The sequence below is a fragment of the Carettochelys insculpta genome, chromosome 6, assembly GCF_033958435.1.
Source record: "Carettochelys insculpta isolate YL-2023 chromosome 6, ASM3395843v1, whole genome shotgun sequence".
Classification (NCBI taxonomy): domain Eukaryota; kingdom Metazoa; phylum Chordata; order Testudines; family Carettochelyidae; genus Carettochelys; species Carettochelys insculpta.
The window spans coordinates 125,436,914-125,449,808 of NC_134142.1; positions in this window are offsets into that span (position 1 = coordinate 125,436,914).

Here is a 12,895-nt window from a genome sequence, read left to right on the forward strand (position 1 = left end):
CACTCACCACAGCCTGGGCCTCCTGGCATCTCATTTGTGCCATGGTCTGATCATGTTGCCCCTCTCTTGCTCTGTGCTCCCTCTGTCTCTCCTGGTACCGGTGTTCCTGCCTACGCTCTTCCAGTTCCTGTACTCACACCTGGATCTCCAGCCGGCGCAGCTCTGTCGTGGGGGACTCTGCCCAGGATGAACCTCAGCTAGCAGAGGGCAACCTGGTGGGCACCAAATCTGCCTGGCAGAGTCCAGCCCCAACTCCTGCCCGAGAATCCGAAATGCTCCCAAGAGGCGACCGGCTAAGGGCGCCATCCATCCCCCTGGCCAGGTTGTTAATAAAGATGTTGAACAATCCCAGCCCTAGAACCTACCTTGAGGCACTCCATGTGAAACCAACAACCAACAAGATATTGAGCGGTTGACCACTACCTGTTGGGCCCAACCACCGAGCCGGCTTTCTATCCACCTTACAGTCTGTGTGTCCAATCCATACACTTTCCCCTCTTCCAAGAACTTTAAAATGGATTCCCTGAGGATCTCCTCCAGGATTTTTTCAAGGACTGAGGTGAGGCTGACCGTCTGTGCTTCCCTGTATTGTCCTTCTTTCCATTTTTAAAGACGGGAGCTACGTTTGCCTCTTCCCAGTCTCCAGCGTTCCCCAGCCATATATCTAAACTCCTGCTCATTCATCTGTCCTACTTTCCACTCCTTATGCCCATCTCTTTTGAGTTTACGCTTGTCGAGGTAAGCCAAGGTGGTTGCCCACCCTATTTGCTTCTCTTACGGCGCATCGGGATGGTTTGTTCCTGTGCCTTCCATAACACTTCTTTAAAATACTGCCAGTTCTCCTGAACTCCTTTCCCCTTCATATTAGCTTCCCAGGGACCTTGCCCATCAGTTCTCTTAGGGAGTCGACGTCTGCTCTTCTGAAATCCAGGGCCTGTATATTACTGCTCACCTCCCTTCCTTCCTTCCCAGGTTCCGGTTCTTCAAACGTCACATGAACCGCTCCGCAACCTCTGTCCGAGTGTGCAGAGAGCTTCATGTATCGGCGGGGAGAGGGGTGCAGGACAGGCCCAGCCTGCTTCAGTGTAGTGCTAACTCTGATCCCTGCTACGGGCAGCCCACATCTCAGCTTCCCAGTGTCTTTGCTGTGGATCTGCGGCTCCGAGGCCAGAGGACAAGAATTGTGGTAAAAAGAGTTGCCCAGTTATCCGTGAAACCTGCCAGGTTTTATCTGTGCACATCTGGGTGTGACAGTCGGGGGTTTGGGGCCGATTTCTACCCATCTTTCTCTGTCTTCCCTCCCAACCTAGAGGTGATCCCAGCAACTACAGACCAGTAAACTTTACATCAGTACCTGGCAAACTAGTTGAAACCATAGGAAAGAATCAAATTGTCAGCCACATAGAAGAACATAATTTGTTGGGCAAAAGTCATCATGGTGTCTTTGAAGGGAAATCATGTCTTGCTAATCAATTAGAGTTCTTTGAAGGGGTCAACAAACGTGGACAAGTGGGATCCAGTAGATATAGTGTACTTGAACTTCCAGAAAGCCTTTGATAAGGTTCCTCGCCAAAGGCTCTTATCTATTTTGTCATGGGATAAGAGGGAAAATCCTTTCACAGACTGAGAACTGGTTAAGAGGCAGGGAGCAGAGGGTAGGAATACACAGTAAATTTTCAGAATGGAGTGGGGTAACTAGTGGCATTCCTTCCTAGGACCAATCCTATTCAACTCATTCATAAATGATCTGGGGAAATTGGTAGACTGAGAGGCAGCAAAGTTGGCAGATGACACAAAACAGCTCAGGATGCTTAAGACCAAAGCAGACTGTGAAGAATTTCAAAAAGATCTCACAAAACTGAGTGATCGGGCAATAAATTGGCAAATGAAATTGAATGTGGATAAATGTAAAGTAATGCACATTGGAAAAAATAACCCTAAGTATCCATTCAATATGACAGGGGCTAATTTAGCTACAACTCATCACGAAAGAGATCTTGGAGTCATTGTGGATAGGACTCTGAAAACATCTCCACAGTGCGCAGCAGCAGTCAGATAGGATGTTGGGAATCATTAAAAAAGGGTTAGAGAATAAAATGGAGAATGTCTTTTGGCCCTTGTACAAAACCATGGTCGAACCACATCTTGAATACAGCGTACGGATGTGGTCTCCTCATCTCAAAAAAGATATATGGGCATTAAAAAGGGCTCAGAAAAGGGCAACTCCAATGAATAGTGGTTTGGAAGGGGTCTCCTGTGAAGAGACATTAAAGAGACTAGGACTTTTCAGCTTTTGCTGAAAAAGAGGAGATGAAGGGGGATATGACAGAGCTCCATAGAATCATGAGTGGTGTGGAGAAAATCAACAAGGAAAAGTTATTTCCTTGTTCCCATAATCTCAGAACTAGAGGACACCAAATGAAATTAACAGGCAGCAGGTTTGAAACAAATCAAAGCAAGTTCTCCACACAGCGCACGGTCAACCTGTGGAACTCCTTGCCGGAGGAGGCTGTGAAGGCACGGACGATAGCAGGGTTTAAAAAAGAGCTCGATAAATCCATGGAGGTTAGGTCCATCCATGGCTACCAGCCAGGAGGGGTAGGAATGGTGGCCCTCGCCTCTGTGTGTCAGAACCTGGAGATGGCTGGCAGGACAGAGGTTGCTTGATGGTTACCTGTTCTGCTTAGTCGCCCTCGCGCTCCTGGCGTTGGCCCCTGTGGGCAGACAGGACACTGGGCTGATGGACCTTTGGTCTGACCCAGTGTGACTGTTCTTGTGTTAACCAGTCCTTCTGGATCTGGGGTGGCTCCCAGCACAGCTGAGAGGTGTTTGCTGTCGGTGAAAAAGCCCAAACCGGAGTATATGACCCGAGCCTGCCTGGCGAGTTAATGAGGAGGAATTCTACCAGCAATGAAAGGGTTACAGCAAGTCCACAGTGCTCTTGTTAGACCCTTGAGATTCCCTCACACGGGCCTCGGCCCACAACCCGCACTGCGGTTCCTGGGCTGGCCCCACGGCGCCTGTGTGGGAAAAGGGGAAGCTGGCGACCAGGCTGGAGCCGTCCCCTCTGCTCCTCTGGTCCCCTCTCACCTGGGACGTGTCTGTTCCCACCAAGCAAGGCCTTGGCACCTCGCACCCCTCCGGTCCCCAGTCCCATCATCCAGAGAGTGGGACGCCACTGGCTTCCCCAGGTGCTCCCAGCGGTTCCCACCACCCAGGAAGCTGTTTCACTCGGTTCCCAGAGTGCCGCGGTGACCTGCTTCCGTGGGGGGCTGGTGGGGCTCAGGCGCATGTCCTGTGACAGTGGAGATGGGGCGAGCCACTCGCAGGGCTTGAGGGAGGTGGCCTTCTTCACCCTGAGACGCGCTGTGGCAGGGGCTCCAGTCCCCGGGGGGCAGCCGGCCGCTGGTGGATCAGCTCCCGCAGCTCCGGAGTAGGGTCTGCCCCAGGGGCGTGGCGTGGGGTGGCTGCGGGACATGGGAGTCAGCCTGGAGCAAGTGTTCCACTGCCCAACACAGGAGCAGCAGGAGGTGGAGACCAGGCGGGGGCCAGCTCCGTCTCCGCGGCAGGGAGCGCTGGGGTGCCCTGGGACAGGGCAACCAGAGCGCGCGGAGTGAGTGCTCTGCCGTCCCTCAGCGAGCCAGGCAAGCCAGCTGGGAAACCTGAGGAGCGGCTGTCTGGGGGCTCCCTCTCAGCACCAGCCTCAACGAGCCTCAGGCAGCAGCCACGGGACGCAAATGCTGGCCTGAGGCCCGGCTAGCCCGGCTTCCGGGTGGCCTTAAATCTGGTTCAGCACCCGACCCGCGTGGCCGCTCCGTGGGAATCGCCGAGGGCCGTTTCGAACCGGATCCCACGTGTGGGCACGTTACTTCGGTGTCAGGCTGCAGCGTAGCTGAGCCCTTCCTGACCACTCCGTCCGGCACGGCCTGCAGAGGTCGCCCAATGTGCTCTGCTCTACAGGCTGACTCATTACACGTCCTTTGGCCCATCTCCGCGGAGAGAGGACCTGCTCCCACAGCCCTCTGGTATCTGCCCCTGGTCGAGTCCCGTCCCGTTCCCACGTTCACTCGGGACGGTCGCACCGTCTGGCGCCGTCCCCACAGTGAGCTCAAGGCTGTGATGGTTCCGCTTTTCACTGGGTTTCCTGTTATGCACGGTGGAAACTGAAAGCAATGGGGGAACTTCGCATTCTAAGCAGAGTTCATGGTGGCTGGAGAACCAGGGAGCGCTCGGGCACTTCGACTTGGCAACAGTAAAACCAAACGGAGGTTTGCGTGACAGAGCTGGGGTCAGAGATTCAGAGCAGGGAAGAGTTGAGGGGCTGGACACCGAGTTACTGGTCAAAGTCTCAGAAACAATAGAATCATAGAATTCTAGGGCTGGAAGGGACCTCAGAAGGTCATCGTGTCCAGGCACCTGCCTAAAGCAGGATCAACCCCAACTAAATCTTCCCAGCCAGGGCATTGTCAGGCCAGGACTTAAAAACCTCCACGGATGGATAATCCACCACCTCTCTAGGCAACACGTTCCAGTGCTTCACCGCCCTCCTGGGGAAGGAGTTTTTCCTAATATCCAATCTACACCTCCCCCTCTTCAGCTTCAGACCATTGCTCCTTGTTCTGCCACCTGACGCCACCGAGAACAGTTTCTCTCCATGCTCTTTAGAGCGCCCCTGCAGGAAGCTGAAGGCTGCTATTAAATCACCCCTCAGTCTTCTCTTCTGCAAACTAAACAAGCCCAGATCCCTCAGCCTCTCCTCATGGGTCATGTGCTGCAGCCCACTAATTGTTTTGGTTGCCATTTGCTGAACCCTCTCCAATGCATCAACATCCTTCCTGTACTGTGCAGCCCAGAACTGGACGCAATACTCCAGATGTGGTCTCACCAGTGCCGAATCGAGGGGAATAATAACTTCTCTAGATCTGCTGGAAATGGTTCTCCTAATGCACCCCAATATGCCGTTAGCCTTCTTGGCTACAAGGGCTCACTGTTTACTCACATCCAGCTTCTCATCCACTGGAATCCCCAGGTCCTTTTCTGCTGCACTGCTACTTAGCCAGCTGGCCCCAGACGGCAGCAGTGCCTGGGATTCTTCCATTCCCAAGTGCAGGACTCTGCACTTCTCCTTGTTGAACTGCATCAGATTTCTTTTGGCCCAATCCTCCAATTAGTTTAGGTCACTCCAGACCCTGTCCCTACCCATCAACTTATCTACCTCTCCCCCTAACTTAGTGTCATCTGCACATTTTCTGAGAGCGCAATCCATCCCCATTGATAAAGATGTTGAAAAATACCGGCCCAAGAACTGATCCTTGTGACACTCCACTTGAACCCGAACACCAATCAGAAACGGAACCGTTGATCACCACCTGTTGGGCCTGACCACCGAGCCAGCTTTTTATCCACCTTACAGTCCATTTATCCAATCCATACTGCCTTAACTTACAGGCAAGAATGTTGTGGGAGACAGTCCATCGTTTTCACTTACCTGTGGGCTTTGGTAGCCTGCCCCATTGAAACTAGTTTAAAGCCCTCCTTAGTGGGTTAGCCAGTTTGCATCCAAATACTTTGTCCCCCTTCTTTGGTAGGTGGACCCCATCTCTGCTTAGCCGTCCTTCCTGGAACAGCATTCCATGATTGAGAAAGCCAAAGCCCTGCTTGCAACACCAGCACTGCAGCCAGGCTCTCACCTCCAGGACACGCCTGCCCGGCGAGTTGAGCTTCTAGCCTTAGGAGGACAATGCTGAGGCAGCTTGAAATTATCCAGCCCATTGTTCTGTTTGCAGATATTGGCCCTTCCTTCCGTGCTCTCAAACAGGCTCCTGTGGGTAAGGCTTTAATTTGATCTTCCCCTGCACCTCCCTGGTGAAGAAAGTGGCTCTCCTGGCAGAAGTGCATTTTGGGAGATCACATGTGTCACTGCAGGACTGGAGAAACTCTCTGAACTCTGGTCCTGCTGAACTGAGAGGGTAAAAATTCATCTGAGCTTAATACCAGAGAAAACAGCTCTAGGAAGGGTGGGAATTCTGCCCCACTGCTAGCGCAAGGTGCCGCATGAGAGGTAAATGGGGTTTGTCACCAGTTCTCAGAGGGGAGTGGAACATAAGAACGGCCGGACAGGATCAGACCAAAGGTCCATCTGGCCCCATGTCCCGTCTGCTGGCAGTGGCCAGTGCCAGGTGCCCCAGAGGGAGTGAACTGAACAGGGGATCATCCAGTGATCCATTTCATTGTCCCTTCCCAGCTTCTGGCAGACAGAGGCTGGGGACACCTCCCTGTCCAGCCTGGCCAACAGCCATTGACGATCCGTCCTCCATGAACTTACCTAGTTCTTCTCTGGTCCCTGTAAAAGTCCCGTCTTCATCCCCATCCTGGTCAGGGGGTTGGGAATATACCCCTGCTGCTACAGTCAGATTAGCAAAGCGTGGAATTCCTGTGCCGCAGATGGAGCAGTGGGGTCTCGGATTAGAGCAGGGGCTGGGAGCCAGCACTGCTGGGTTTTACACCCACACTGGGTAGAAGAAAACCAGGAGCCTCTTCGTCTGAAGGGAGGCAAAGGGGCTGAGCTCTCTGACCCCAACATCCCTCTCCCCGCTCGGGTGGCTCCGGGGGGCCTGTGGTCTGTCCGGGGAACGGCAGCTTTGGCTTGACGGGGATTGTCAGCGGGGGGGATAACTGCGCTTATTCGGCCGGCCCAGGGTGTGCAGCCAGGTCTCAGCCTGCGTCAGCTGCACCAAAAGAGCCATCAGCGGTGCCAACCCTCGGCCTTCTCGCCTGCTGTGCTGCTCCTGGCTGGGCTCCTGCTGGCAGCCCTGTGAGCTGCCCCGAGGGGCTCCCAGCCATGCCAACCCCCCCCCGACACACAGATTCCCCACCAGCCAGCATGGCACCAGAACCCGCTGCTGTGCCCGAGCTGCAGAGTGCAGGGCGCCAGCCCCACCACCCAGCTGTCTGGAGAAGTCGCTGGCGTACGGCCGTGGCTAGGGGCAGCTGGCCGACGGGCGTGCGGGGCGCTAAGCGGATGCAGAAGGTGGAGGGTCACATCTAACCCTTCCTGCAGCTCTGCAGTGCCCCCGGGGGTGACCGGAAGCAGACAGGCAGGGGCCTTACAGCCGCTTCGATCCCCTGACGTACCCATCAGTAAATCAATCTGCTCTGCAAACTCTGTCTCCGCCTGACAGCCGCTGCCCCCTGCCCTGCAGCAGCCGATGGCCCAGTGCCACCTTCCGCAAGGGCCCGGTGGCCGCTGCCCACACCTCCCAGGGGCTCTGGGGCTCCGCCCGAGCTATGGGACGGCAGAGTGTCGGCACCACCCCTCGAGTTGGGCGCTGCACAGACCCCTCCTGACCAGGCTCTGGGTCCCAGGTGTGCCAGGCATGGCTCTGACTCCATTGACCAGGTGTGACAAACAGGGAATGCTTCATGCTATTTCTAGGGTCTGTAGGGGGTAGGGTGCCTCAGTTTCCCCCGCATGCCCCTGTGTGGGAAGGGCCTGTTTGCTCTCAGGGCAGGCTAGAGATCGGCTCTGCTCCGCACTGGGTATCACAGTGTCATTCAAGGATGTGAAAAACCGGCTCCCCTGGGATGACACCATGGCTCTGCCCCCAAGCTGGGGGTCACTGGTGATGGGTCAGTTGGCGAATTCTCCCCTCACCTACTCTCCTGCCTTCGGGGGAGGGTTTAACTGTCCTGACAGGGCCATGCCTCGGGCGGGGAGGCAGGGCCTGGAGCAACTCCCTACCCTGCCCCAGCTGCAGGGCTGGAGATGCCCCACTGGGTGTTGGAGGGTAGAGCAGGGGCTCTGGGAGCCCGGACTCCTGGGTTCTCTCCCAGCGCTGGGAGGGGGTGGGGGCTGTCATGGGAGGCTGGGAGCCCGGACTCCTGGGTTCTCTCCCAGCGCTGGGAGGGGGTGGGCCTCTCAGGGGGGCTGGGAGCCTGGCCTGCTGGGTTTTATAAGAACATAAGAAGAACGGCCATACTGGGTCAGACCAAAGGTCCATCCAGCCCAGCATCCCATCTGCTGACGGTGGCCAATGCCAGGTGCCCCAGAGAAGGAGAACAGAAGACAATGATCAAGTGATTTTATCTCCTGCCATCCATCTCCTGGCCTTGTTCTGAAGGCTAGGGCACCATACACATAAGAACGGCCTACGTGTGGAAGAGGAGGGGCAGGCAGGGGTCTGTGCGCTCCCACTGCTCTCTCTTTCAGAAAGCAGCGGTAAAAGGGAGCAGTTTGGGGGAGTTTCTTTCCCTCCGCGCACAACAGAATTCCTGCTCCTGGCTGGAAAACGTTCTCTGACACACCCCGCCCAGCCTGGCCCTGAGCTGTGCGGGGAGCGGGGCTCTCGGCCGCACTTTCCTGCCAGCAGGGAGAACCCTGGGCGTAGCGGTGCACAGACAGGCTGAGCAGAGAGCGCTGAGCTAGGCTCTGGCCTGAGCTGGACATCCCTGGGCATGCCAGGGGTGCACACACCTTTGCAGGATCTGGGCTCCCAAGGCAGTTACACAGGTCACGTGTGAAGCTCAGACTGCCAAGGGTTTAGGACTCTCGGGCCCCACTGCGTGGGGGGGTCTCACTCTCGAGGTGTCTGGCTCCCAACCGGCCCCCCAGGGGGTGTGGGGTCCCCGGCTGGGGAGAATTAAAGAACAGGTAGAACAATCTGCAGGGGCTCTTAGGGTGGGCCCCTGTGAGCCGATGCCCAGGTGCCAGTTAAAGGTCCGGTGGGGCAAAGGGTGCGATGATGCACCGGTAGCTACTCTAAGCAGCCAGGGCAGGCTGGGTTCTTTTGTTCGCGTTTAGTTCGGGTACAGCAGCAAGAGGAAAATACACTTTTTAGAGGCTTTAACAATTACTCCTTTAGTTACACAAAGATAGAAACAATTTAACTCACAGGTAATTAAAGGAAGTACACAGAAATCTGAGTTTGTTATAACTTTAGCAGCAGTAAATAGGAAAACCGCTGGCAGCGATTTTACAACAGAAGCGGCTGCTGCGAGTAAAACGGGGTTTTAAACTGACCGCCCAATTTTATGAATGAAACCAAGCTGGCCGCCCAGTTTGAGTGACAGGATAATGATTTTCTTGTGGTTGCTAGCGTCCAATGAAAGGTAATTGCTGCCCGCAGCTTGCCAAGTAAGGTAAGGACCTACTGTGGCTTGGCAGGCTGGATAATGATTTTCTGAGGCTTTATGCAAAAGGTAATGGCCATGGTAAGCGCCTTTTAAAGACAAGATAAGGGCTTCCCACGGTTTGATTGACAGGCTAATGGATTTTAGCAGTTTATAGCCAAAAACAGCAATGAAGGGTCCTGTGGCACCTTATAGACTAACAGAAAAGTTTTGAGCATGAGCTTTCGTGAGTTAACTCACTTCTTCAGATGCTGAAGAAGACCAGCATCTGAAGAAGTGAGTTAACTCACGAAAGCTCATGCTCGAAACTTTTCTGTTAGTCTATAAGGTGCCACAGGACCCTTCGTTGCTGCTACAGATCCAGACTAACACGGCTACCCCTCCGATACTAGCCAAAAACAGTTAGTACCTGCGGTTTTTAAAGGGGAAACAACACAACTTAACTTAAGAAAAGTTTTAGACAAACTAGCCAGCTTAAAGTAATACAATTAACGTGTACACAAGAAAGGCACATTGCAGGTGTGATTTTCACTCCTGCCTCTTACACCTGGTGGAACCAGAGTCTTTTCCCTCAATTCCTATAGGAAAGAAGTGTAATACAGGTGTAATTCTTACCCCGCCTCATAGATCTGTGTGATGGGGTTCAGGGGTCCCCCGGCACTGCACCCCGTCCCCTGGCAGGAGTGACTCTCACTCAGCAGGTACAACAGAAGGTTTATTAGGCAACAGAAGCCCAGTTTCTCACAGAAGCGACAGTACAGCAGCCAGAGACAGTTCTTCCAACCCGTCCTGGGGAGACGACCCCAAGGGGTGCCCCTCTGGGGTGTAGCTTTCCCCCTCCTCAGGCTGGCTGCCTTCCAGCTCTCCCTCTTCCTAGCCTCTAACTGCCGCCCCCGATTCAAAAACTCAGCTCAGCTCCTCCCTGCTCTTTGTTCAAGCAGAGGTGTCACCTGCCAGTTGTAGCCCCAGGGTCGTCCTTAGCCACTGGGAGCTGCTGCTTGCCTCAGACATCCAGCCTGACTCACACAGGAACTCCCCCCACTCCATCACAATCTGGTGTGACCAGAATCTTTCTCTCAATTCCTCGGGAAGAAGCAGATACGAACCAGGCGTCCCCAGTCTCGGGAGTCAATACCGGACCTGGCCAGCTGCTGTAGGTGATTGGAGCTCAAATGGGGTGGGCTGCCAAACCCCTCTTATACCCCTTTGGTCATGTAGGCTTCTTCCTGGTCTCAAGTGGCCAGTCGGGGAGGAGAGTGTTTGAACCCCAGGTTTCCCAGGGAAGGTGCAAGGCTCAATTCGCACCTGCGAACTGTGGACAATTGGGCACCTTTGGAGGTGCTGGGTGGAGGTTCCTCCTTTTCCTGGGGCGATGATCAGGCGTGTCAATCACCGAGATCAGCCAGAAGGGCGGCCATTAGCGAGCCCATCCACTGGCTGGTTTCTGTGTATGGTAGAGAGTCTGGTGAGACAGCACAGCTGCGTTCCCAGGGCATCAAAGGCCGCCTGTCTCCCTCTCTGTCTCTCTCTCTGCCTCTCCCAGTGCGGGGGGAAGCGAAGAGGGAAAGGCCAAATGGGGGTTCATGTCTGGCTACAGCCCCACAGTTTCAAGGGGCAGCTGACGACAAAGGGCTGAGAGCTTCCCATTGCGTAAGCAGGTTTTCTCCGAGGGCTGGAATCTTTTGTTTCACCTTCCCCCTTGCCATGGAGAAACTCGAGGTGACCCTAAGGAGCTCTGGGTCAGCAGGGCCCTGCGAGCCCCTCACTCTTCATTTCCCAGCCCTACCCACTGGGCCTTTGGTGGGGTCAGACACGCACAGGGTATAAAGATCACTCAAAGGGCCAGGCATTGTCACTGTCCTGGCCTGGAGCAACTTGGGCAGGGCCCTGGGAGAGATAAAGCTTCCTCAAGAACTTCTGCATATGACATCTTCTGCTGCATGTGATACCGAAACCGCTGCCTCTTCTCAGAAATGAGCCTTCCTAGAGCGGAGACAGGAACCCTCAGCAAAGATTCAGTCTTTCTAGAGCTGGGGAACAGTTGCCCAGCACCTGGGCCTATGATGCAGCCACCTGTGGGGTGGGGAAACTGGGGTACAGCCGCACATAACACTGCACAGGGAGGGAAAAATACTTCAAAATAAACCATAAGGGCAAACTTGATGGTGTGGAAAATTCCCCCCGGTCTCCACGGAATGACAGAATCCCAGGGCTGGAAGGGACCTCAGGAGGTCATCGAGTCCAGCCCCCTGCTTCAAGCAGGACCAATCCCAACTAAGTCATCCCAGCCAGGACCTCGTCCAGCCGGGACTTAAAAACCTCCAGGGATGGAGAATCCACCACCTCTCCAGGCAACGCATTCCAGGGCTTCCCCACCCTCCTGGGAAAGGAGTTTCTCCTAATGTCCAACCTACACCTCTCCCTCTGCAACTTCAGACCATGATAACTAGATGGGGCACTTCTGTCCTGACCCCTCGTTTGCTGTTCTGTGGCTGGCCACAGCCGTGAGCCTGGCAGGGATGACCGGGGCGAGGGGTGGTGAGCAGCCCCTCCGTGTGGAATCTGAAGTGGGGAGGGGGGTCCAGCTGCAGGAGGAATTTTTTGAGGAGTGGGTGTCAGCAACTCTCCCTTCCTCAGCTCTACCCAGTATATCCCTGGGGAGGTCTGAGGCCCCGGGAAAGAGTCCAGGGAATCAGTCCAGCATCCAGCACACGTGCCAGTGGCCAACCAATGAAACGTAGTGAGGTTTTTGGCTGGTCATCTCCCAAAAGAAAGGGGAAGGACAGAAGAGAAAGTAGGATCCTGAGACTGACAGTCACCAGGGCCAATGGGGAGAGGCCAATGCCCCAAGTTAGCCTGACTGACAGGGCAGGCAGAGCAATGAAAGAGCCAGGAGCCTTTGGGCGGATGGTTTTGTGAGCTGGAGCCATCTCAGGTTGAAGAGGGCAGAGTTAAGGGGGAAGCAGCAGCCTGAGCTGGGCTGGAGGCTGAGCCAGAGCCTTGCTGGTGGGGATCCAAGGCTGATCTTCAGCGATGGGCGAGTGCATTCTGCCTGCGCCCCAGGGGACACTATTGCAGGGCCTTATGAGTAGCTGGGGAGAGGAAGGAGGGGCCTGAGCAGAGGGCCCAGTGCCAGGAGGCCTCCAGGGAAGGTACCTTTGGCTAAAGGGTATTGGAATGAGGACTCAGAGCCCTTCATGGTCACTTCTACTGGGGCTGCCCAGAAGCAAATAGCTGCAGGGGGAAGAGCCAAGAGTCCCAGCCCGGGGGGCAGGACGGCCTGGAGCCTTTGGAACGGTGCACGAGGGACGTGCAGTCACGGACCTTTGTGCCAATACAGGTCTCAGTGAAGTTAGAAAGACTCTCGTTGCCCGTAGCGTCCAGGGCGCTTCAGGCTCACGTCACCCTCCCTCACTCCGCATGAGAGCCCGGAGTGCCGGGGTCGACGGCTGAGCCAAGACGGGTCAGTTTTGCCACCTCGTAACACACGTAGCAAAATGGAACTGCAGAAGATCGACCGCAGCGTGTTGCTCGTCCGTTAAGTATCGACAAGGTTTTAAAATGCCTGGGGCTTTCCCACTGCTCATGGGAAGAGTGTTACTGACCAGCAAGTTAACACATTGGAATTCATCTGTGTCCTCGTTGACGTACCTGTGCCCGGCTGCCCTTAACCGCGAATGGCACTGGTGGGGGACTCATGAAGTTTTTGCTTTAAGCTGGATGAGATGGGCCCTCCAGCTTGCCCTTGGCACTGGCTGCGTCCCAG